At 44.0% G+C, this 26,707-nt stretch overlaps 1 protein-coding gene across 9 annotated transcripts in view; it reads right to left on the bottom strand.

Moving 5' to 3' along the window:
• The window catches only part of GPAT4 (glycerol-3-phosphate acyltransferase 4), a 43,670-nt gene extending 25,732 nt beyond the window's left edge, over positions 1-17,938 (bottom strand). For 2 of the 9 annotated variants that reach the window (XM_054499695.2, XM_054499702.2), the window contains exon 1: positions 17,661-17,932. The gene's annotated coding sequence lies outside the window, so the exon portion shown is untranslated. Of the gene's footprint in view, positions 1-10,971; positions 11,117-16,416; positions 16,480-16,944; positions 17,135-17,358; positions 17,631-17,660 lie in introns of those variants that run through there. The other 7 variants (XM_063668711.1, XM_054499698.2, XM_054499699.2 and 4 more) reach the window with 7 other exon arrangements.
• Between the last annotated feature and the right edge of the window lie 8,769 nt (positions 17,939-26,707).

Raw genomic sequence — 26,707 nt, 5'->3', positions numbered from 1 at the left:
TGAAAAATTTCAAGAAAGGACTGAAGGGAGATTACGGCATTACTACGATACCAGGAAAACTTAGAACTGTGTGTGAAATAGACTGGCCAGCATTGGAGGTGGCTGTTGGCCATCAGAAAGAAGCCTGGACAGGTCCCTTGTTTCAAAGATACGGCACAAGGTAACCCGTAAGCCAGGGCACCTAGACCAGTTCCCGTTCATAGACACTTGGTTACCGCTGGTTTTAGACCACACCCCCCCACCCCTGCCCCGCCACAGTGGTTGAGAGAACAGCAGCATAAGTGGCTAGCAGAGGCAAGGAAAGACCAGCAGACAGAGACAGAGAGGAAAAGACAGACAGGAAGAGAGGGAGAGACAAAGACGGAGTCAAGGAGGGAGAGAGGCAGAGAGAGAGGAAGAGGCAGAGGCAAAAGGAAAAGTCAACGAGAGAGACAGAAAATTAAAGAGAGAAAGAAAGAGATATACAAGTAGTTAAGAAAAAAAGTGTACCCTATTCCTTTAAAAGCCAGGGTAAATTTAAAACCTATAATTGATAATTGAGGGTCTTCTCCGTGACCCTACAACACTCCAATACCACCTTGTTGTAAGTGTAAACAACGGCGTAGCCCAAAAGCACTGAGGCCACTAACAACCTATAGCCTTCCTATCAACAATCCTTAACCTAGTAATCTGCAGATGGCCCAAAAGCATTCAATCGGTAGCGGCAACTGCTTTGCTAACAGAAGAAAGTAGAAAAATAACTTCTAGAGGAAACCTCATTGTGAGCATACCTCACCAGTTCAGAAATATCCTAAGTTAAAAAAAAAAAAAAGGATGATTTAACATTAACCACTGAAAATTCCCTTAACCCAGCAGGTTTCCTAACAGGGGATCCAAATCTTAATTACCATACAAAGGTCTGACCAGACCTAGGAGGAACTCCCTTCAGAACAGGACAATAGATGGTTCCTCCCAGGTAATTAAAAAAAAAACAAAACAAAAAAACCTATACCAATTCTAAGTTAATTTGGACTAAACAAGGTCTTACTAATAGCAAAGGATAATTAAAATCCCAAACTTACAAGGTTTTCAACAAAACTGAAGTCTGCTAAAAGTGTAACATGTATTATAGTAACTTCTAATCTTGTGGCCTTAGACAGTCTAGTCCACAGATATAAAGGAAGTTCACTTTGGAAAGGAATGGTTATCATCTTCAGAAAAAAAGGGGGGGGGGACAGAATTTATGTAAAAAAAAAGTTATATGGTAAATTCTTGCCCTGAAATAAATTAACTGGTTGTTTAAAAAAAAAAAAGTTTGGGCCGGGCACGGTGGCTCATGCCTGAAATCCCAGCACTTTGGGAGGCCAAGGCGGGCGGATCACAAGGTCAGGAGATGGAGACCATCCTGGCTAACACAGTGAACCTCCTCTCTACTAAAAATACAAAAAATTAGCCAGGTGTGGTGGTGGGCGCCTGTAGTCCCAGCTACTTGGGAGGCTGAGGCAGGAGAATGGCGTGAACCCAGGAGGCGGAGCTTGCAGTGAGCCGCGATCGGGCCACTGCACTCCGGCCTGAGCGACAGAGTGGGACTCCATCTCAAAAAAAAAAAAAAAAAGTTTGTAATAAGTCAGAAAGTTGAGACATATCGAAGAATTGTCTGCGAAAGTTCTGAGAAAAAAAAAGTTATTAAAAAAAGGAATTTATGCAAGAAATGTTGTATAATATAGGCCTCCTGAATGTAAAACTATTTAAAAAAACAGTTTATGTACAAGGTGTATAAGGAAAGTAAAATATACCTTTGGTAAATGGATTTTAAGGAGGCATAGGAATGTAAATTTTTACCTACATTAAAAGGTTAAAAAAATTGTTTTAAAGGCTTAAGCAAGTTTTAAAATGTTAATTGTAAAGAAAATTCTGTGTGTAAACATATTGGCTAAAGTTAAAGAGGTATCATCCAGTTTTTCTGTAAACTGAACATTAAAATAAAAACACAACGGGTTTTTCTTAAAGCACTAACCTGCTCTTTAACAAAAAATTATAAAAGGTTAAAAAGAGCCTATAAAAATCTTACCTTATGGTCAGACATTAAAAATTGAATAAATATGTCTACAAAGTTTTATTAAAACTAAGTTTAACATTAATAACACACTAATATAAAAATGAAATATAGCTTATCTGGTATAAAAATCATCCAGGAAGCACTGTCAAATATAAAATGGTGTTTGGCTTTCTTTGTTCTAAAAACTAATAAAAATAGGTGCTAAAGGAAATTTCTCAGTAGAAAGGCACCAAGGACTATAAAGTCCACTGCTGATGTCCCCACATTTAAAACAAAAGGTGAATTTCTTAAAAATTATATACTTGGTTTTTCTTCCACTAAACTAAAAGTCTTTTAGCACATGTACCACCCCTAGAATTTCCGGTAAACCAGCACCAGCCTGAAGATCACATTCTCATCAAAGGGTGAAAAGAAGGGGAACTAGAGCCAGCCTGGTAAGGACCCTACCTTGTGCTGTTAACCACAGAGACTGCTGTTCGTACAGCGAAAAAGGGATGGACTCATCACACCCGAGTCAAGAAAGCAGCACCTCCAGTACAAGGTATGTAGCCCAGGAAGTGACCAGCCTGATGTGTGTTATGACCCCTCTGAGCCTCCCATGTCCACAGTTTTTGAAATAAGATTAAGGACTGAAGACTGGTGGGGACTCGTAAGTGATACAAGTAAAGGATTAGCCAGAACAGAAAAAAAAGGGGTGCCCAAATGCATAATCTTGAAATTTGATGTCTGTGTTGTCATTAATAGCAATAAGTAGGAAGAGGATGTGGCTCTTTTGATGGAGAAAAAGGCTATACGACCAAAAATAAGTATATTTGTTATGAATTAGGACTGTGTGGAAATGAATGTGGATACTAGTCTTGTGTCATTTGGGCCACGTGGATAAAAAATGAAACGATCCAGTCCACCTTCAGAAAGGAAAAAGCGGCCCTTCCTGTACTAAGGGACAATGTAACCCCTTAGAGCTCGTAATAACCAATCCCCTTGATCCTCACTGGAAAAAAGGGGAGCGTGTGACCTTAGGAATCGATGGGGCCGGACTGGATCCTCGAGTAAATATCTTAGCTCGAGGAGAAGTTTACAAACGCTCTCCTGAGCCAGTGTTTCAAACTTTCTATGATGAACTAAATGTGCTAGTACCAGAAATTCCAGGAAAAACATGAAACTTGTTTTTGCAATTAGCTGAGCATTTAGCCCAGTCTCTCAATGTCACTTCGTGTTATGTATGTTGAGGAACTGTAATAGGAGATCAATGGCCATGAGAAGCCCGAGAATTAGTACCCACACACCCAGTTCCTGATGAATTCTCGGCTCAAAAGAATCACCCTGATAATTTCTGGGTCCTAAAAGCCTCAATTTTTGGACAATATTGCATAGCTAGAGAAGGCAAAGAATTCACTCACCCCATAGGACAACTTAGTTGTCTGGGACAGAAACTGCATAATGGTACTACAAAAATAGTCACTTGGTGGAGTTCAAATCACACAGAAAGGAATCCATTTAGTAAATTCCCAAAGTTGCAAACCATGTGGACCCACCCGGAGTCCCACCAGGACTGGACAGCCCCCACTGGATTATACTGGATATGTGGGCATAGAGCTTATGCCAAATTACCCAACCAGTGGGCAGGAAGTTGTGTTATTGGCACTATTAAACCACCTTTCTTCCTACTGCCCATAAAAACGGGTAAACTCCTGGGCTTCCCTGTCTATGCTTCCTGCGAAAAAAGAAGCATAGCTATAGGAAATTGGAAAGATGATAAATGGCCCCCTAAGAGAATCATACCATATTATGGGCCTGCTAATTGGGCACAAGACGGCTCGTAGGGATACTGGACTGCCATTTACATGTTCAACCGAATCAAACGGTTACAAGCTGTCTTAGAAATAATCACTAATAAAACCGACAGAGCCTTGACTATTCTGGCCCGGCAAGAAACTCAGATGAGAAATGCTATCTATCAAAATAGATTGGCTCTTGACTACTTGCTAGCAGCTGAAGGAAGGGTCTATCGGGAATTTAACCTTAGTAATTGCTGTCTACACATAGATGATCAAGGGCAAGTAGTTGAAGACATAGAGATATGACAAAACTGGCACACGTGCTAATGCAAGGGGGGCATGGATTTGATCCTGGGGCCATGTTTGGAAAATGGTTCCCAGTGCTAGGAGGATTTAAAACTCTTATAATAGGAGTCACAATAGTAATAGGAACCTGCTTACTACTGCCTTGTTTGCTACCTGTACTTCTTCAAATGATAAAAAGCTTCATCGTTACCTTAGTTCACCAAAATGCTTCGGCATAAGTGTACTATATGAATCACTATCGATCTGTCTTGCAAGAAGACATGGAGAGTGAGGAAGAAAGTGAGAACTCCCACTAATGAGTGAGGTTCTCAAAGGGAGGGAATGAACAACTACTGACTTTGCCTTAAAATCTGTGCAATGTTTTAAGGGAGGAGACCACCCTTCATATTGTCTTATGCCCAATTTCTGCCTCCAAACAAAGAAGTATAAAATCTAAAAGGCAGAAATGGAATCCACAGGCAGCCCAGCACCGCACCCTGGGCCTGGTAGTTAAAAACCAACCTCTGACCTAACTGCTTGTGTTATCTATAGATTTCAGACATTGTATGGAAAAGCATCGTGAAAATCCCTGTCCTGTTCTGTTCCATTCTGATTACCAGTGCATGCAGCCCCCAGTCACGTACCCTCTGCTTGCTCAATCGATCACAACCCTCTCGCGTGGACCCCCTTAGAGTTGTAAGCCCTTAAAAGGGACAGGAATTGCTCACTCAGGGAGCTCGGTTTTTGGAGATGTGAGTCCGCCAACGCTCCCAGCTGAATAAAACCCTTTCCTTCTACAACTGGGTGTCTGAGGGGTTCTTGACTGTGGCTTGTCCTGCTACAGTTTCAGAGAACTCAAGGCCCTTCCCTTGTTACCTCGTTTGTTTATCCCCAGCCCGTCAATCTGTATGATTTCCATTTTACACATCAGGAAGCTGAGAGAGGTAGTTGCAGACCCAGTTCCTCTGTACAGCTCCATGTCATTCACACATTTCTGAAGACAAAATGCTCTAGTCTACAAGGACACGCTATTCAGTGGCGCTGGGTCATGAACCCTAGTTCCTAGTTCTGATGGCCACTTCTTACATTTCCTTCCACTTTCACACTGTCACTGCGATTGCTAACACTGACTGAGTGCTTACAACATGCCCAGCACTGCGCTAAGGAGCATTTCACATATACCACCCTCAAGTAATCTCCACGATGGCTGTACGGTGGAGTAATTGTCATCCTGATCTACAGGTGAGGACGCTGAGGTTGGGAAGATTAAGGGACTCAAGTCACCCAGGGTTGCAGAGAGTTGGAAGCAGGACAAGAGCATCCGTCTCCAGGCCCCTGCTCTGTAACCCCTACTTCTTCCTGTCTCCCAAACTACATGCTTTAAAATGAAGTAGCACTGGCCGGGCGCGGTGGCTCATGCCTGTAATCCCACTTTGGGAGGCTGAGGCAGGTGGATCACCTGAGGTCAGGAGTTCGAGACCAGCCGGGCCAACATGGCGAAACCCCATCTCTACTAAAAATACAAAAATTAGCCAAGCATCATGGCACATGCCTGTAATCTCAATTACTCAGGAGGCTGAGGCAGGAGAATTGCTTGAACCTGGGAAGACTCCAGCATGGGTGACAGAACGGGACTCTTTAAAAAAAAAAAAAAAAAAAAAAAAGAAGTAGCACTTTCTTCAAGCCAGCCTGCTCTACAGAACTTCTTGTGATTAGAGAAAACCATCAAGATCTGGACTCCATTATCAGAATTTGGTGGTGGTCTCAGAATCCAAGATACAGACATGCTCTTGTGTTTTGATAAACACTCGTACATGCCAGTTTTCTAACTGTGCTCTAGAGGTAGTTCAGGCACCTGAGTTACCGAAGTTCTCAGGCCCATCCAGGGCAACATCTGCTTTCCTCCTCCACTGTTGTCTCTCCACTCCCTGTGGACAGCACTGCCATGGGAAAGAGGCAGCAAGGGCCTCTGTCCTACTGGCCAGGGTTACCCTGAGTTCCACAGACCCAAGGTGACCGACACCAGGGTCACTTTGACCCCCATGCCAGAGTGTAGATCACTCCTCTAAGGATCACAACTAAGAATTCCCAAGGTTATTCTGGGTTCATGTCCCCAAACCAGTAAACATGTGCAGCAATAAACCAATTTCTTCACCTAGTTCAGGGGTTGGCCAATCACAGCCCACATCTGGCTATAGTCTTTTTCACAAAGACTCATGAGTTTTTACATTCTTAGACTCTTTTAAACAGATGCAAAAAACAAAGAAGATTTGACAAACCCTAAAATACTCACTATCTGCCCCTTACAGATACAGACCCTAAAATACTCACTATCCGCCCCTTATAGGAAGAGTCTGCACTCATGACCTTGCTAGTCTTTCCTCCGCTCAGAGGCCCCTTGCTGGCTCTCCCAGTCCCATCCCATCCCACCCCATCCCATCCCGCCACACCCCACCCCGAGTTCCTTTTGCTGAATGCCAGCCTCCAGGACAGAGAACACCAAACTGGCCTAACAAGTTATTTGGCCAACACTAAACAACACTCACACAAATTCTTAGAAGTGGAGGAAAGAGCAAGCCAACTGAGTTTATCAAATCGGTAGTGTTTGGAAACTGAAAAATCATTAAAGCCAGAGGTAACTGGTAGCTTAAGGTCCCCTTAACACAGACTTTGATGTCTGGAAATATCAAAACTGTTCACATCAGAACTCAATCAAACCACAATTTCTAGATAACCGTTCTTTTACGAGAGGCTATCACTTTGCCTCAAGTAAATATAAGCATGACCCCTTAAGAATGTGAGCTGGAGAAGCCATTCATTCAGAGGAATATTCACTTATTCCCTCAACGTCCACAGATGGGTTCCAACCAAACTCACCCAGAATCATCAGGGCCAATGTTCCCCCACAAGCCAAACATTCCAGAGAATCAGCTAGTTCTGAGTCTTTTAGGAAGGAAGCTGCCTCCATTCCAGGAAGGCAACAGAGCCCATCACTAAGCTAACCTAACTCTTCAACCCATGGAATGGCAAATCTGGGCCTTTGGGCCCCCTAATGGCCTCAGTTCTTGGAGTGACTAGTTCATTCATTCAACAAATACTCACTGGGCACACAGTGTGTGCCAGACAGTACACCAGGTGTTAGCTGTTGTTAAGTGGTGAAAAGATATGCCCATCCGGAAACAAGCACACAAAAAGTCGTAATTTCAAACTATGATGACTGTTGACAAGGAAAATACACTCCTGGAAAAGAAAACAAAAGGAAAAGAAAAGAAGAGAAAAGAAGAAGAGGGAAAAGGAAAAGAAAAAAGAAAAGAACAGAACAGAACTTAATTTAAATCAAGGCATCTACACCAATTCTGTCCCAATCACAAGGTATTGGACTGGGACTATTATCACTCCTAAATGCAGAATCAAATACTTTTCAGTCGGCTCTCTGTGACATATCCCAACTCAGGGACCATAACTGCTAGAATATGTGCAGACAGAGGCCCTGTGCCAAATCAAAAGGTAAAAGAAAGGCCACTTTATTAATACACGCTTAGATCACAAAAGAATGCACATATTTTTAGAGCACACCAAGCACATTGCCTGTCACATGTTAGATCTCAATGAATGGTATATATTATCATTTCATTAGAATCAGAAGAAACTCAGACTTCAGTCCTAGGTACCAAACTTCAAGAAGGCTTAGAGAGGAAAGCATTATAACACATGACACAAAATCCACAGGCCAAAAAACACAACTTGCCTAGCAAGCAGTAAGTGTTCAATAAAAAGGTTAGTCGTAAAATGGAGAAATTCCAATTGAAACTACAGTGAGATGGCAAAGAAATTCTGATAAACCACTGCACTGAAGAAAATAGAAAAACATCCTCAAATACTGCTGGCTGGAGTGTAAAATGGGTTCAACCTCTACAAAGAACAATTTAGCGACTGCCATCAAAATTTTAAATGTACGTAACCTTAGATCCAGCAATTCCACTTCTAGAAATGTGTCCTAAGGATAAATCAGACCAGTGGTTCCCAACCAAGGGTGATTTTTTTACCCCCTTGGGGAGCATCTGGCAATATCTGCAGGGATTTTTGGCTGCCACGACTTGGGATGGGAGTGCTACTACTGGCATCTAGTGTAGTGCGCAGGGCAGAGATGATGCTGCACATCTTACAATGCACAGGACAGCTCCCACACAATGAGGAACTGTCCAGCCCCAAACATCAGTAGTGCAGAAGTGTATAAACCCTGTATTTTAAAGCATGAGCAAAGTGATAATATGTGCTGGGTTACTGACTGTAGCATTGTCTGTAATATCAAAACAAACATCAACGTCTCCCAATAGAGGATATAATGGAATACTATTCATCTAAGCCCCGTCACTAGGAAGAAGGGGAATTTGAACGTATTTCCCAAGAAGTAATGACATTACACTAATGAGGTTTTCAACTACCACTTTTGCCTAAAGGTGTTTATATGCCTCTGAAATGGCTGGAGCATGCTTTCTCATTCAGAAAGTTCACATGGCCTGACAGGGAGGCAAACATGGCCACAGCCAGTGTCTGAAGAGCATACTGGGGGCAAATGAGACTCTCCAGAAAACAGGAACATAAATGCTTGAGGCTTCAAGATGGCACTCTGTGTAAATGCATTAGTAAAAACTGAGACTCTCACAGTAATTCTGAATCAGGACAGTTGGTATCCATGCACAGATGGCAGGGGCATGAGCCATGTGGGCCCTCAGAGACCCAGCCAGAGCCATCCCCTGGCCACTAAAGGCTGCACTGGTTCTCTACCCAGGATGCTTATTTGCATCATTGGGCCTCAGCCCAGACGAAATAAATTAGAATCTCTGCAGGTACAATCTGGATTTGTTCTTAAGACACTCGAGCGATTCTAATGTGTAGCCAGTTGAGACTACCGCGTTAAGGGTTCTTACCAGTTAACTGAGAAAGGACAACTGAAACTGAGAAGACAACCATCTCTGAGCACAAATTATCCATACATAAAAGGCATCTAGTTCTCTAAAAAAAAGGAGGGGGATCACATTCATAAGAGAGGTGGTGAGGATCCAGAACGACATCCCAGGACATGAAAGCTGGTGGAAGCCCTTCAGTACTGGAGAGCACCCAGGTCAGACCGGGCTGGCTGTCACCTAGAAAAAGCGGATTTGCTTGGGACACGTGAAGCAAGGGAACTGGTGCTATGGTTGGCAGGTATGGGGTGCAAATTCTAGCTCAATACTAAGAATCCAACCCTCACGCTTTGCTGGTGGGAATGTAAGACAGTGCAGCTCAGAGAATGGTTAAACTAAGTTACCATGTACCTCGCAATTCCACTCCTAAGTATATACCCAAGAGAAAGACAAACTGTCTATACCAAAACAATTGCACATGAATGCTTACAATGGCATTATTCAGAACAGCCAAAAGATGGAAACAACCAAAATGTCCATCAACTGATGACTGGATAGACAAAATGTGGTGTATCCATACAATGGAAACTTTGGCCATAAAAATGAAGAAATGATGCAAGCTATAACATGGATGAATCTTCAAAACATCATACTAAGTGAATAAAACCCATCGAAAAGACCACATATTGATTCTATTTATACAAAATAGGCAAATCTACACAGACAGAAAGTAGATTGTTGGTTACTTTAGAGCTGGCGAGAGTGGGGAGATATGAGAGTGATAGCTAAAAGGTTTCTTTCTGAGGTGACGAAAATGTTCTAAAACTGACTCTGTTGATGACTATACACATCTGTGAACATAATAAATCCCAGTGAACTGTATACTTTCATTAGGTGAATTGTATCTCAATAAAGCTATTTTTAAAAGAATCTAAGATTAACTTGTTCAAAAAGAATAGGCTGTATAGGGAGACCTTCACCTATATCTGCATTCTGCAGACTGGCAGATACATTATGGTGATTAGACTGGATGTCTTTTAAAAATCCTTCCTGAAACAAGTTTTTTGTCCTTACGTCTTTATTTAAAATTGCAGAATGTCAGGGAAGCAGTAAAGCATGATGGCCAAACATACAGGGAATCAGACAAGCTACGTTCAAAACCAGCCTCCCCTACCTTCTGGCTGTCTGACCTCAAAAAAGTCACATTCCATGCTTCAGTTTTCTCATCTGTAAAATGGGAATAATACATATCCTGTGGTATTGTTGTGAAGACTGAACATGATGCCTATCAAGCTATCAGTGTAGTGCTTGGCACAAAATCCTCTATAAATAGAAGCTTCTACTACTAATCATCACTATAAAGCTGGAGGCAATAATAATAAAATGATGACAAACCACAACTTTATTAGTTAATCTTTCAGAATTCTCGTCCAACATCTTCATTTTATGGCTCAAATAACTGAGCCTTGGAAGGGTTTGATGATGGGGACAAGTTACGAAACTGGCTGGTAACAGAGGCAGGACTAATACGCCCATCTGATGCCCAGTCGAGTGCACTTCTTGCTTCCCAGGCTGACTCCTCACTTGCTTTAGGGTGGATTACAATTCAGAAAAAAGCATCCATTTCTCCTAGTTTACTGTCAGAACATAGGCCCACCAAATGCCCCAACTGTAATGTAAACAAACACGCACACACAGGCATGAGGAAATGTGTGCTATGCTGAATTTAATGTCGAGTGTATCGGGACTGGTAGAGTGTAAGAAATTTGCTTGAATAGGAAGCTGCTGCTTAGTGGGGAAAGTGCATAATGTTTCCTAACAGGGCAGCTCTCAGAGCGACTCAGTTGACATGAACCTGAAGTGCCGAAAACCCAGAACACACATAGCTGGCATCAATCCTGGATAAAATAAATTACCCAACACAAAGCCAGGATCCAACTGGCAAAAGGATGATTCAACTCACAGGGAAGACAGAACATGGTCAGGTTCGGGGCCTTGGTCTTATCTAAGATCATTATGCCCTCCAGAACTTTCTTGAGTTAGAACTGGATAAGTAACACGGCACTGGTACCAAGTTCACCCCAAAGCAACGGAACCATCTCTTGAAGCTGGCAAAACAAAAAACAGAAAACAAAACCAAAAAAAAGAGGATATTTTGATGATGACAATTTGATTTGCTGGAGCTTTAAGACCCAAGACAATTCATTATTCGACCTGAACACTGCTCTGATGGCTCAATTTCAATACCAGTTCTTGACATCTGAGTGCTGCATATGTAATTAGAAGCAACTTCCTGGCCTTTTTCTTGTGTAAAAAATCTTTTTATCCAATTTACTTCACTCAGCATAATTATACTGAGAACCATCCACGTTGCTGCATGTGTCAACAGTTTATTCCTCGACTGCTGAGCTGTATTCCAGTATATGGATATACCAGTTTCTTCATCCATTTCCCTACTGATGGACACTAAGGTTGCTCCAGTTTGAAGCTATTACAAATAAAACTGCTATCTACAAGTCTTTGTGTGGACATACACTTCATTTCTCTTGGGTAAATACCTAGGAGTGGAATGACAAATTCCAAAATGGGTTGTACCATTTTGTATTCCCACTAGCAGCGTAGGAAAGTCCCACTTGCTCCACATCTTCACCAATACAGTCTTTTAAATTTACACACATCACTGGCCAGGCGCAGTGGCTCACACCTGTAATTCCAGCACTCTGGGAGGCCGAGGCAGGCGGATCACTTGAGGCCAGGAGTTCAACATCAGCCTGGCCAACAAGGAGAGACCCCATTTCTACTAAAAATACACAAATTAGCCGGGTGTGGTGGTGCATTCCTGTAATCCCAGCTATTTGGGAGGCTTAGGTGGGAGGATCACCTGAGTCCAGTAGGCTGAGGCTGCAGTGAGCCATGACAGTGCCACTGCACTCCAGCTAGAGCAACAGAGCAAGAAGACCCTGTCTTAAAAAATGAAACCTTTTCATCACAAGCGCACAAATTCATGACATCAGACTTTTTTGTTCATCTCTCTGCAAATTCAAAATACTTCTAATTGTGCAAAGAAAATCACTAAAACATGAAAGAAAAAACCAATGACCACAACCCCAAACTCTAACTTCAGACCTGAACATTACTAAGCAAAATAAAACATTCCTTCATCTTTATGTTCCACTGATAGTGATTCTCTGCAGTCCAACAGAGCAGCCACTAACCATGTATGACCTTGGAGCACTTAAAATGTGTTGTGAATGTAAAATGCACACTGTAATTCAATGACTTAGTATGAAAAAATGCATGTAAAATATCCCATTAATAATTTTTATATTGATTACGTTTCAAAGTAATATTCTGGATAAACTAGGTTAAATAAAATATATTGTTAAAATTATTTTCACCTGTTTCTACTTTATAAAATTTTTTAAAAAAAATTTAAATTGACTTTCAAATCAAAGTCAATATATAGGAGCTAAAAATGATCTCATAGAGGTAGACAGTAGAATATAATAGATACCAGAGGCTGGGAAGGGTGGATGTTGAGAGCTTGGTTAATGGATAGAAAAAAAAACTTAGATGGAGCGAATGAGTTCCAGTATTCAATAGCAAAGTAGGATGACTACAGTGAGCAATTTCTTGTACATATATACATATATTTTTTTTTTTGAGACAGTCTCATTCTGTGGCCCAGGATGGAGTGCAGTGGTGTGATCTCTGCTCACTGCATCCTTTGCCTCCTGGGTTCAAGCAATTCTTGTGCCTCAGCCTCCCTCGTACCTGGGATTACAGGCACAGGCCACCACACCCGGCTAGTTTTTTTTTGTATTTTTAGTAGAGAAGGGGTTTCATCATGTTGGCCAGGCTGATTTCAAACTTCTGACCTCAAGTGATCTACCCACTTTGGCCTCCCAAAGTGCTAGGGTTACAGGCATGAGCCACCATGTCAGGCCAATTTCTTGTGTATTTTAATTTGAAATGTTAAGTAGATTTGAAATGTTACCAACACAAAGAAATGATGTATGTTTCAGGTGCTGGATATCCTAAATACTCTGATTTTATCATTACACATTCTATCCATGTGGGCAAATATTACTGTACACTATAAATACGTAAAATTACTGTTTGTCAACTTCTTAAAAATTGATACATAATTTTACATATGTATGGGGGCACAATGTGATGTTTTGAGATACACACACAGAGACACACACACACACACACACACACACTCTCTCTCTCCCCCCTTGTGGAATGATTAAATCAACCTTATCTATTTCTTTGTGCTTTTAAAATAGCATTACTATAAAATTTAAAATTGTGTATATAGCATATATAATATTTCTATAGGACAGCACTGATCAAAAATTTTTAAAGGAGACTCTGAAAATAATATATCTTCAACTGGCAAAGAAACAAAGATGTGTGTGTGTGTGTGTGTGTGTGTGTGTGTACACACACACATATATATATATATATATACTTTCCCATGCTATTTCTCCGAGGTGAAGAAAATGGTACAGCAGAAAGGGCTCAGATCTGGAACCAGGACTGCCCTTAGGTTCCAGGCACAACTCTTACTGTCTAGTCTATGTGTCCCTGAATACATCATTCAGCTTTGGCCACGTGCAGTGTCTCATGCCTGTAATCCCAGCACTTTGGGAGGCTGAGGCAGGTGGATCACCTGAGGTCAGGAGTTCGAGACCAGCCTGGCCAACATGGTGAAACCCCGTCTCTAGTAAAAATACAAAAATTAACCGGGCGTGGTGGCGCATATCTGTAATCCCAGCTACTTGGGAGGCTGAGGTAGGAAAATCAAGCTCAGGAGGTGAAGGGTTGCAGAGAGCCGAGATCTCGCCACCACACTCCAGCCTGGGCGACAGAGGAAGACACAGTCTCAAAAAAAAAAAAAAAAAAAAAAAAAAAATCATTGAACTTCCCTTGATTTAAGCTTCCTGATCATTTTTTTTTTTTAATTCAAAAAAGTCGGCCGGATGCGATGCCTCACGCCTGTAATTCCAGCACTTTGGGAGGCCAAGGCGGTGGGATCACGAGGTCAGGAGATAGAGACCATCCTGGCTAACATGGTGAAACCCTGTCTCTACTAAAAAATACAAAAAAAAAATTAGCTGGGTGTGGTGGCAGGTGCCTGTAATCCCAGCTACTGAAGAGGCTGAGGCAGGAGAATGGTGTGAACTCGGGCGGCGGAGCTTGCAGTGAGCCGAGATTGCGCCACTGCACTCCAGCCTGGGCGACAGAGCAACACTCTGTCTCGAGAGAGAAAAAAAAAAAAAAGTCAACAAAGGCCTGGCGTGGTGGCTCATGTCTGTAATTCTGACCCTTTGGGAGGCTGAGGCGGGAGGACCGTTTGAGCCAGGGAGGCTGAGGGTGCAGTGAGCCTCGATCATGCCACTGCACTCCAGCCTGGGCCACAGATCAAGACCATCTCTGTAAAATAAATAAATAAAAGTCAAGCGCAAACGTATTACGCTCCTGTTTTACAAAGCATTTTTCTATTACTGCAGATCTTCGGCTTACAAATTAACTGGAGGTGGGATCCAAACATACTAAGATTGTACAAGACAAAATGAAGAGAGCCCTAGATGAGCCTCTGTGTTTGTATGGCATGTGTACGTGTCTGCACGTGTTTTAAAGGTGAAAGAGTATATTAAAGGTCTCAGGGGAAACTCTAAGCACTTGGAAGGCTCCTTCTAACTCTAAAATTCTATTCTCTTAAAAAGCCTTAATCATAGTGTACGCTATTACATGGTTTAGTGATACATGGAACGGATGATATTCCGTCAAGTTCTCCCCATGAGCACAATGACACAGTAGGAAGTAAAAGACATGTCATAATGAGATTCTACTTTACCCAAACAAACAATTCTGCAGTACAGTTCATGTTTAACCAGGGCCAAATCATCTCCAGATAGCTCAGAGAGTTTTGTTTTGTTTTTAATAAAAGCTAACTTTTGGTGACAAGCACACACAAGAAAAGTGGGTTTTTCTTTAGCAGAAACCACTTAGCAAGTTAGGCTAGCCTCTGAAGAGTCTAGCCACAGCCCTCCTCACACCAAACACAAAATAGGCACACAACAGTCACCTCCTCCTCCCTCCTCTATCTTTAGGGGTAATGATTTACCATGACACTCAAATGCTGTTATTGCAGTGGTACTTCCACAAACTGGACATGCATAACAACTATTGTATTTAGGTCACAAACTCACAAAAGAAAAGTCCATCCTGAAAGTAAGTTGACAACTATGTCATCATATAAATAACCTAAACTTCCATGAAAACTCAAAGACCCCTAACATGAGGACTTGCTTGTTCCCAGCATTCCTTGGAGAGGTGGAATATCCCCATTTTAAGGGTAGGAAAATTGAGGAATAAGTACTGAATTTACCAGTCTTTGTTGAGATAAGGAAATTTAATAGCATAAATTTTGCTAGGAAATGCATATTATGGTTTTGTAAGAAAGTCTAACCCATGGTCCAAGAAGCCCAGATTCTTATCTGTTAATGCCATGAAAAGCTTTCTGAGATGATGCTATTGTTCTCTCAGAAAAAGAAGAGTAACACTCTTAAGTCATTCTGGTTTCCCTTAGTAACTCTTTCTTAAATAGCTGTGAATGTTATCTTCACCGTTTATAGCTTGTTCTTATTCTCAAACTGGTATACCACTTCTAAGGTCAGAATTTTATCATGTTCCCTAAAAACTATTATCAGAACTTCTCGTCTGTCCCAAATTGATTTTTAAGAAATAATTTAAGGCATTTCTTAAAATTCTGGAATTTGGTGGAAAAGCTCATGTTCGCCTATCCAAATCCTTCATGAATGTAAGCGTCTTCATCCACAGCCCTCCTACACCATTTCTCTTTCCTGAAGGGAACCTGAAGGCAAGCAGTATGGGTCAGCGAAACCGCAGCCTGGAGGCAGAGGCGGGATTTCAGCCTCTTAAGACCTGCGGCTCTGGACAAGTCACTGAACTACTCTGGACTTCCAAGGGCTCAGAAAAAAATGAAAACATTGAACAGGACGTTCCGAATGTTCTCATCCAGATCTGAAACACTTTTTTTATTTTCTTTTTTTTTTGAGACAAGTCTCGCTCTGTCGCCCAGGCTGGAGTGCAGTGGCGCAATCTCGGCTCACTGCAACCTCTGTCTCCTGGGTTCAAGCGATTCTCCGGCCTCAGCCTCCCAAGTAGCTGGGAATACAGGTATTCGCCACTATGACCGGCTAATTTTTGTATTTTAAGTATATGCAGGGTTTCACCATGTTGGCCAGGCTGGTCTTGAACTTCTGACTTTAGGTGATCCGCCCGCCTCGGCCTACCAAAGTGCTGGGATTACCGGTGTAAGTCACCACGCCCGGCCATACTTTTTCTTTTAACCTGTTCGATCATGTTAAGATACCTTTTGCTGTGCTCTTTCTTCAACTCTATTGTGTTTCTTAGCTGAAGACCTCATAAGAGTAGGCTGTGTTCCAAAACAAAAAGTACATTATGACTTCGTAGGGTGGTTTTCATTATGGAACTGAAGCTACTTTTGACAGACTCATCTTGCATCAAGTTCTCCCTGAGACATACGGGAGGGGAAATGGGTGGGGTGTGGATGGCACAGGAATAGCCACAGTTAAGTGGCTGAGGAGGCCAGAACAAGTACATGCTGGTTCCCTATTCCATCTATTTCCCTGTGTCTGAAATTCTCCAAAATACAAAGTTAAAAAAAAAAAAAAAAAAGCACATCTCTTTCAAAGAGAGAAGTATATTTGATTGGCATTATTACAGGATTTTGTCTGCAGACTTTGGTATGGTGTAACTGCTCTTCACACCATTTCCCTTGGATTGAGATAGAATCTACAAGACATGAAACTAAGGAGAGCTCCTCAAAGTTCAGCCAAAATTAAGGAAAATGGACCAGAAACAAAATTCCTCAAATGACCTCAAGGTTATCAATGAGAAGATCCATGGTAATACTTGGCAGAGGATGGAACTTATTTCCATCGTGCTACACCGTATGTCTCCTATAAGCTATTTTCTGCAACTTCTGAACAGTTAAACTTCAGCCCTCTGTGACATGGAAAGCGAGGAAATAAACAAGCCCCAGTGGGAGAAGGATGCCTCGGAGGGTCCTGAAATAAAAAAGGAAAGGCAAGGGATTTCGGGAGGTAAGAAATCCTAAAGAAAAATGGGAGCATGCATTTGGAGAAAGAGAGTTTTAAAAGACATGCATCTCACGGCAGCCAGAGAACACAGGAAGGGGAATGACAGGGGAAGGCGCTTCCTGGTGCTCCAACGCCCCGCAGCCCTCGCCACCCACATCCCCGGACTCCCAGGGCGGGAGGGCTGCGCACACCTGGGACTCGGGGGAGGCGAGGGGCTCCGAGGAGCCGGGCTCGGAGGGCAGAGGAGCGGAGAGGCGGGCGGCCGGGGTTCGGGGCGGGCGCGGACCGTTCCATCCCGGACGGGGGGCACCCGCTCCACCCGCCGGGGATCCCCGGGGCGCGGCGATGGTGCCTCCTGACGCCGGCGCAGCGTCGCCGGGGCGTCCCAGACCGCAGGCCCCGCGCGGACGCCCAAGCCCGGCTTCCACGTCCCGCTCTCGGCTCCCCGGAGGTCGGGGACTTTGAGGTAAGGGGCCAGCTCCCTCCTACTCACCGACCGCGAGGCTAGGCAGCTCCAAATCCCGCGGCGACCGCTCCCTCCCGCCCTTGCCGCCTCCGCGGGCCCAGGCTGCGTCAGGACGTGCGCGCGCCCGCCTTTGTCTACGCCGCCCAACGTGACCCTGCGCCCACCGCCCCGCACGCTCCCGTCGGGCGCGCGCGGGCCGGCAGGGCGGGGGCCTAGGGAGAGGCGGGTGCCGCGTGGACCGGTCGCGGGTTGGGCGAGCCCGGGACGCGTGGAGTCGCCCTCTGTCGGACTAGGGGCCACTGCCGGGGGCGGGGCGGGGCGGGACGGGAGCAGGAGAGGCCGGGCCCTGGCCGCCCCTCCGCTGGCGCGTCCCTCTCAGAAAGCGGAGCGCTTCCCTGCGTTAGGACCGGATACTGGCTCCCTCCCCGGAGGTTCGCACGTGTGTTCTGTAGAGGGTGAAATCAGCCTGGCACCGCGGGAAGAGGCTAGAGTCACTAAATCACCTTGTCCTCTTGGGGCTGCTGTCCGTATGCAGCGACGTTCTGCCCGTTAGAGGACTCAGCTCAGGGCCTGGTACGCTCAAGATCTGTTAGCTGCCAGTACCGTCACCACGACCACCGTCATCACCAGCAGTATCCCTCAGCCTCGTCTGCCTTGCTCGTCAAGCAGAGTGCTCCAGGAGTGGGTGTAGGCCACCTTCGCCCTCCCTGGCAGATGCAACTTTCCAACTTCCACCTCCACTTGGACCTGCTCTCTCTACTCAAGTCTAGCTGGTGGCTGCTGGAGTTTGCGTGTGTGTTTCTTACTATATCTTCTGACTTCAGACGCCTAACCCCAGCTTATTATCTCCCCTAAAATGGGACCTCCTTAAAATATATATTACCTTTCTTTTTCCTGTTCTTAAAAGACAGTTTGCCTTTAGTGCCAAGCCCTCTCCGCCGGTTTACGCTGTACACGGCTGTCAGATTGTGATTCCGTGCTAAATGCATAATCTGATAATGAAATCTTTAAAGTCCACATTCTTAGACCTCAAAATCTCTGTACGAATAATGGGCAGGGTATGGTAGTTCACGCCAGTAATCCCAGCGTTTTGGGAGGCCAAAGCAAGAGGATCGCTTGAGGCCAGGAGTTTGAGACTAGCCGGGGCAACGTAACGAGACCCCCACTTCTACAAAAATTTTAAAAATTAAAAAAAAATGGTGGGGGGAGCGGGGCGCGGGTAGCTCACGCCTGTAATCCCAGCACTTTGGGAGGCAGAGGTGGACAGATCACTTAAGACCAGGAGTTTGAGACCAGCCTGGCCAACATGGTGAAACCCCGTCTCTACTAAAAATACAAAATTTAGCCGGGGGTGATGGCTCGCACCTGTAATCCCAGCTACTCGGGAGGCTGAGACAGGAGAATTGCATGAACCCAGGAGGCAGATGTTGCAGTGAACTGAGATTATGACACTGTACTACTCCAGCCTGGGTGACAGAGCGAGACCCTAACTCAAAAAAAAAAAAAAAAAAAAAAAAGAATAACCACTTAGCTCCAAAACACTGTACTACTTATCTCCACCACATATAACTAAATGTTACCCATTTGGAACTGATCACATATTTATTAACTCAATCACTTATGCATTCATTGAGCCCTTGTTATTCGCCCAGCTTTTTTGGGGATCCCAATTCAAGACTGAGTAATGCATGGCCATGTCTAATCGTCAACGACATTAAATTCCATAAGAGAAGAAACCGCTGGGCGCGGTGGCTCACGCCTGTAATCCCAGCACTTTGGGAGGCTGAGGCGGGCGGATCACGAGGTCAGGCCTTGGAGACCAGCCTGACCAACATGGTAAAACCCCGTCTCTCCATCTCTACTAAAAATACAAAAATTAGCCGGGCGTGGTGGTGCACACCTGTAATCCCAGCTATTCGGGAGGCTGAGGCAGGAGACTTGCTTGAACCCGGGAGGCGGAGGTTGCAGTGAGTTGAGATCGCACCACTGCACTCCAGCCTGGGCGACAGAGGGAGACTCCATCTCAAAAAAAAAGAGAGAGAGAGAGAGAAGAAACCAGACATCCAACATTTTTGTGTTGTGTTCTCCACAGTGCTAGGGATAGGGATTTAAAGTGGCCACCAGGATCTCAACTGCTCTTTGGAGTCCTTCGTCTGGTCTCCTTTTCTGCCCCCAGAACCAGTCTTGGAAGTAGCCCACTCATCTGCTCTACTCTCTTTGTGTTCTCATGGTTATATTTTCTCACAATTCTTACCATCTACTAGTTCTTTGTACATAATACTGAAATCTTAAAATATTTCGCACATATTAGAGGCTCAAGAGAAAATGGTGTTCTTTGCCCAAGCAAATGGTAGGCTCAATTGTTGGGTATTAACACTGATACACACACACACCTTGTGAGTGTGCACATTCACTGGCACATTCTCTAAACTTCTCAAATGCAGGAAGGCAATCAAACTTCCCTCTGAGTGGGAAGCCAACATGAACTGGGTAAATATAGTTCCTATAGGCACCAAAACTTTTATCACATTCATTTCTAGGTACAAGGAATGTAAATGGGCAGATGAAACAAGCAAGTCATGCTTGAAATGCTTGACACAAAGCAGACTTATCCTTAGAGAAGGCCTCCTGCCCATAGCATGACCGAGCTATAGCCAACACTGAACTTCTTGTCGCTGTGAATATGGGCTGTCCTTAGATTATTGTTGGCAGTATTTTCACATTCTAGAATGAAAAAACTCATACTGCAGAAATTATAGGAGTAATTTTTAAAACCTGATGAAGGGTAGTCCTTTAGAAGAAAGAGATCACAAGATTTAGATCCTACCCCTTACTAACTTTGAATTCATTCATAGTATGAGAGCATTTCCCCAAAATGTGTGCTCTGTACATGGTGCACAGTGCTGTGAGCCTGGGAAGAACTCCTTTCCCCAGGAGAATACCATGCCTGTGCTGTACAACTTATCTTCCTTCCAAAGTCAACTTTAACATCTACAAAGACTGCCGTTCATTAAGAGGTGAATCCATAACTGGCGACTGCACAACCAGCAACATCAATGCTCATTTCCAAGCACCAAAAGAAAAAGCCAAAGAAAGTAAAATAAATATTATTTTTAAAAAATGTTTTCAATTGTGGTAAAATACGTAGAACCTAAAATTTATTATACCATCTTAATCAGTTCTTTTTTTTTTTTTTTTTTTTTTTGAGATGGAGTCTCACTCTCTTGCCCAGGCTGGAGTACAGTGGCACAATCTCAGCTCACTGCAACTTCCGCCTCCAGGCCCAAGCGATCCCCTCACCTCAGCCTCCCGAGTAGCCGGGATTACAAGTATGCGCCACCACATCTGGCTAATTTTTTTGGTGGGGGGGAGAGGGGACAGAGTCTCACTCTTTCGCCCAGGCTGTAGTGCAGTGGCGAGATCTCGGCTCACTGCAACCTCCACCTCCCAGTTCAAGCGATTCTTCTGCCTCAGCCTCCTGAGTAGCTGGGACTACAGGTGCGCACCACCATGCCCAGATAATTTTTGTATTTTTAGTAGAGATGGGTTTTCACCATATTGACCAGGCTGCTCTTGAACTCCTGACCTTAGGTGATCTACCCACCTTGGCCTCCCAAAGTGCTGGGATTACTGACATGAGCCACTGGGCCTGGCCCATCTTAATCATTTCTAAGTGTACAGTTCAGTGGTGTTAAATATATTCTCATTATTGTGAATCTTCAGAAATTTTTTATCAAGGCTGGGGGTGGTATCTAATGCCTGTAATTCCAGGTATTTGGGAGGCTGAGGCAAGTGGATTGCTTGAGCCCAGGAGTTCGAGACCAAGCCTGGGAAACATGGGGGAACCCAATCTCTACAAAAAAGAAAGAAAGAAAGAAATTTTTCATCTTAAAAAATTGACATTCTATGCCCATTAAAAAAAATTTAATTTCTCTTCTCTCTACCCCCAATAACAACCATTCTACCACTCTACGTTCTGCTAATGGGAGTTCGAGTACTCTACCTCATATAAATAGTCAGTTTTTGTCTTTTTGTGACTGGCTCATTTCACTTAGCACAGTGTCCTCCAGATTCACCCATGTTGTAGCATGTGTCAGAGTTCCCTTTTTTTTAGAGCTAATATTCCATTGTATGTGTGTATGTATTTATTTTGAGACGGAGTTTTTGCTCTTGTTTCCCAGGCTTGAGTGCAATGGTGTGATCTTGGCTCGCTGCAACCTCTGCCTCCTGGGTTCAAGAGATTCTCCTGCCTCAGCCTCCCAAATAGCTGGGATTACAGGCGTGCGCCACCATGCCCGGCTAATTTTTTTATTTTATTTTATTTTTAGTAGAGATGGCATTTCACCATGTTGGTCAGGCTGGTCTCGAACTCCTGACCTCAAGTTATCCACCCACTTCAGCCTCCCAGAGTGCTGGGATTACAGGCATGAGCCACTGCGCCTGGCCCCATTGTATTTGTATACCACATTTTCTTTATCTATTTGTCTGTTAATGGACATTTGGGATTGATCCTGCTTTCAGTTATTTTGTGTATCTACCCTTAAGTGGGATTGCCCAATCGTATGGTAATTCTACTCTCAATTTTTTTAAGTCTGGAGTTGGGAGGAGAACTTCAGCTAGTGATATAAATTTGAGAGTCAGGCCAGGCACGGTGGCTTATGCCTGTAATTCCAACACCTTGGGAAGCCGAGGCAGGCAGATCGCTTGAACCCAGGAGTTCGAGACCAGCCTGAGCAATATGGTGAAACCTTCTCTCTCTAAAAAAAAAAAAAAAATTAGCCAGCCATGGTGGCAGGAGCCTGTAGTCTCAGCTACTTGGGAGTCTGAGGTGGGAGGATCACTTGAGTCCAGGAGGTCGAGGCTGCAGTGAGCTGAGATTGCTTCACTGCACTCCAGCCTGGACTACCGGAGTGAAACCATATCTCAAAAAAAAAAAAAAAAAGGCGCGGTGGCTCACGCCTGTAATCCCAGCACTTTGGGAGGCTGAGGCAGGCGGATCACGAGGTCAGGAGATCAAGACCATCCTGGCTAACACGGTGAAAACCCGTCTCTACTAAAAATACAAAAAATTAGCCGGGCGTGGTGGCGGACACCTGTAGTCCCAGCTACTCAGGAGGCTGAGGCAGGAGAATGGCGTGAACCCAGGAGGCGGAGCTTGCAGTGAGCTGAGATCGTGCCACTGCACTCTAGCCTGGGCAACAGAGCAAGACTCTGTCTCAAAAAAAAAAAAAAGTTAAAAATAAATAAATTTGAGAGTCATCAGAATATGAATGGTACATATGTTGGATCAGATGAATACAAGAAAGCCCAGACTTAAGGAGAGACTTGGCAGTTAAGAGCAAAGTGAAGAAGACAGGTTGTTTCAGTCCAGATCTATATCATAGTCTTCAATTTGAAAGAAACACGCTCTGCCAGGTGCAGTGGCTCAAGCCTGTAATCCCAGCACTTTGGGAGGCCAAGACGGGTGGATTAGCTGAGGTCAGGAGTTGAAGACCAAGGCCTGGCCAACATGGAGAAACCCCATCTCTACTAAAAATACAAAAATTAGCCATGTGTGGTGGCGGGTGCCTGTAATGCCTGCTACTGGGGAGGATGAGGCAGGGGAATTGCTTGAACCGGGGAGGCGGAGGTTGCAGTGAGTCAAGATCGTGCCTTTGTTCTCCAGCCTGGGCAACAAGAGCGAAACTCTGTCTCAAAAAAAAAGAAGAAAGAAAGAAAGAAACACACTCTATTTTGCCAATTTATGATGAATTGATTGTGACAAGTTGGTTAAGAGACTCAAACCAACAAGGGACACTGATACAAAAAGGCTTATTTATTATTTTGGGAGGATTGAAAATGCAAAATTAACTGGAATGATAGAATTAGTAGGTCAGCTCATACTTTCAGCAGTAGGAAAGTCTACATACTTGGAAAATCAAATCAACATCAGTTGATTGTTTGTTTACTATAAGGTTTTTTAAAAAGAAATGAGGAAATGTGTGGCTCCCAGGGCTCTGGCAATGGGCTCTACTCGCAAAGTTCTGCTCGCACCTGCCAAGCAGTGGATAAAAGTTGGCAGAGCAGACCATCCTCTTGGATGACCATGATACACTATTTCTCTTAGCCCAGCTCCCCACTTTCTGAAATTCATGCCCACCTACCATTACCACCTCCTGTGAGACTATAGTTGCCTTCCTGGGGTTCTCGTGGAAAGAAAACAGGAGCTTGTACATTATTTTAACAATTCAAAAAGTCTAGTAGAATTCACACATTTACCTGAAATAAGGATACTTAAACAGACTAAAATGTAATTTTTTGCGGATATCTGCTCATATGTTAGGGACTCATTTCGAGATCAACCCCAACAGAAAGTTTTCTCTGATTCCCCCAGGAGCTCATTCTCTCTTTGGGTGCCTCTAATATTGTTTACTTTCATTATTTATTCATATGTCTGTCCCCCAACCAGACCATAAATTTTGATTTATTCATCTTTCTATCACCAGTTGGCATATATAGTAGTTGCTCAATAAATGTTTGTTGGATGAGTGAAAACTATGCGATGACTACCAGAAACTAGACAAATTATGCATACATCTGATGAATAAAATTATAAACTAAACTAGTACTTAATGCACAAAGTTTGATAGACAATACTTGGGGTATGTGGGAAAATGAAGGTGTTCTTTTTTTTTTTTTTTTTTTTTTGTTTTGAGATGAGTTCTTACTGTGTCACCCAGGCTGAAGTGTAGTGGTACAATCTCAGCTCACTGCAACCTCTGCCTCCTGGGCTCAGGTGATCCTCCCACCTCAGCCTCCCAAATAGCTGTAACCTCAGGTGTGCACCACCACACCTGGCTATTTTTTTATTTTTTTGTAGAGACGGGGTTTCTCCATGTTGCCCTGGCTGGTCTTGAACTCCTGGACTCAAGTGATCCTCCCATCTTGGCCTCTCAAAGTGCTAGAATTACAGGCGTGAGCCACCTTGAGTGGCCCAAAGGAATTCTTAACAGCAAAAATATCAGAGCTTATTGAATTTTTTTTTTTTTGAGATGGAGTCTCGCTCTGTCGCCCAGGCTGGAGTGCAGTGGTGCAATCTCTGCTCACTGCAAACTCCGCCTCCCAGGTTCACGACATTTTCCTGCCTCAGCCTCCCGAGTAGCTGGGACTACAGGCGCCCGCCACCATGCCCGGCTAATTTTTTTGTATTTTTTACTAAAGACAGGGTTTCACTATGTTAGCCAGGATGGTCTCATCTCCTGACCTCATGATCAGCCCGCCTCAGCCTCCTAAAGTTCTGGGATTACAGGCATGAGCCACCGCGCCCAGCCCAGCTTGTTGAATTTTAACATTACCTAGATGGGAAAGGTTGTAATAAATTAGACCAGTTCACCTTTGTCTGGACCTTTCAGAGGTCAAGGGAGCCCTTGACCACTTTTTTTTTTTTTGAGATTATTCCTACATTAAAAAAAAAAAAGAATTACAAGATTACAACTGTGGCATATGGTACATGTGTATATTTCCAAAATTGACAATTTTAACAGAAAAAGGGGCAGTACACACAATTGTGCTACTTACAAGATAAAGCTTTATAAAAATGTCAAATATTATTTCAAAGTGCAAAGCAGGCAACATGAGATGCATCTCTGGCTATGAGATGCAAATGGGAAATTTGGAGGTGAATGAGGAGCAGCATCTTTCTTTCTTGCATTTCCTTCCTTCTTTCTTTTTTCTGTCTTTCCTTTCTCTTTCTTTCCCTCCCTCCCTCTCCTTCTTTCTTTCTTTCCTTTCTCCCTGTCCTGTCCTCTCCTTTCTCCTTTCCTTTCCTTTCCTTTCCCTCCCCTTCCCTCCCCTCCCCTCCCTTCCCTTCCTTTCCTTTCCTTTCCTTTCCCTCCATCCCTCCCTCTCTCTCTTTCTTGACAGTCTCACTCTGTCACCCAGGTTGGAGTGCGATGGTGACATATCGGCTCACCGCAACCTCCACCTCCTGGGTTCAAGCGATTCTCCCACCTCAGCCGCCTGAGTAGCTTGGATTACAGGCACCTGCCATCATGTCCGGCTAATCTTTGTATTTTTGGTAGAGACGGGGTTTCACCATGTTGGCCAGGCTGATCTTGAACTCCTGACCTCAGGTGATCCACCCGCCTCTGCCTCCCAAAGTGCTGGGATTACAGGCAGGAACCACTGAGCCCAGCTGAGCAGCATCTTTTTTCAATCCTGTTCTCTCTGTAGTTGTATGTGTAACTTAATTTGGAGATAGTATCAAAAGTCTAGGTTCCAGGCCCTCTCTAAATGTGACACCTGGTCCACGTGGTCTCCCAGCACTTCCCCTTTCCAGTGCTAGGCCATGATGATGAGATGGATTTCAGAAACTCTAATGTCATTAGAAATACATTACCACACATCTTAAGAGTACGTCACTTCTACAGCTGGCTACTCATGTTTTCTGTTGATTTTTACTAGCTTGAATTTGAAAGCAACCCCCAACTCTGACAGCATGCTCTATAAGTCCACCTGCCCTATTCATGATCAACCCTTAATGGAGTCAGGCCTTCTAGAAGGCAAGGGGGAAACAGTAGCGATTGTAATAGCTCCCACTATCAGATGAGGAAGCTGCAGCTGTGTCCACACTGTTCCTGGAAGCCTGTGTGTTTGGCTGCTTCTGCCATTACCCTGTTAACCGCCTGGCAGGGCACCTTGGCTGTTTTGTTCGAGCGTCAGGTGGGGCAGGCCCTTTAGGGAAAAAAATGAAGTGGCTGGGTGGGGTGCTTCACGCCTGTAATCACAGCACTGTGGGAGGCCAAGGTTGGGTGGATCACTTGAGGTCAGGAGTTCATGACCAGCCTGGCCAACATGGTAAAACCCCGTCTCTACTAAAAATACAAAAATTAGTAGTGTAATCCCTGCTACTAGGGAGGCTGAGGGAGGAGAATCGCTTACCCGTGAGGCAGAGGTTGCAGTGAGCCAAGATAGTGCCACTGCGGTCCAGCCTGGGTGACAGAGCAAGATTCTGTCTCAAAAAAAAAAAAAGAAGAAAAAAGAAAGTGAATGTTGCTTGCTCAACCTCAATACCTGCCATTGGCATAAACAAATGT

Source organism: Pongo pygmaeus, chromosome 7 (assembly GCF_028885625.2).
Source record: "Pongo pygmaeus isolate AG05252 chromosome 7, NHGRI_mPonPyg2-v2.0_pri, whole genome shotgun sequence".
Lineage (NCBI taxonomy): Eukaryota > Metazoa > Chordata > Mammalia > Primates > Hominidae > Pongo > Pongo pygmaeus.
Note: the sequence above shows the minus strand (reverse complement) of the source record. Positions and strands in the feature narration are given on the sequence as shown.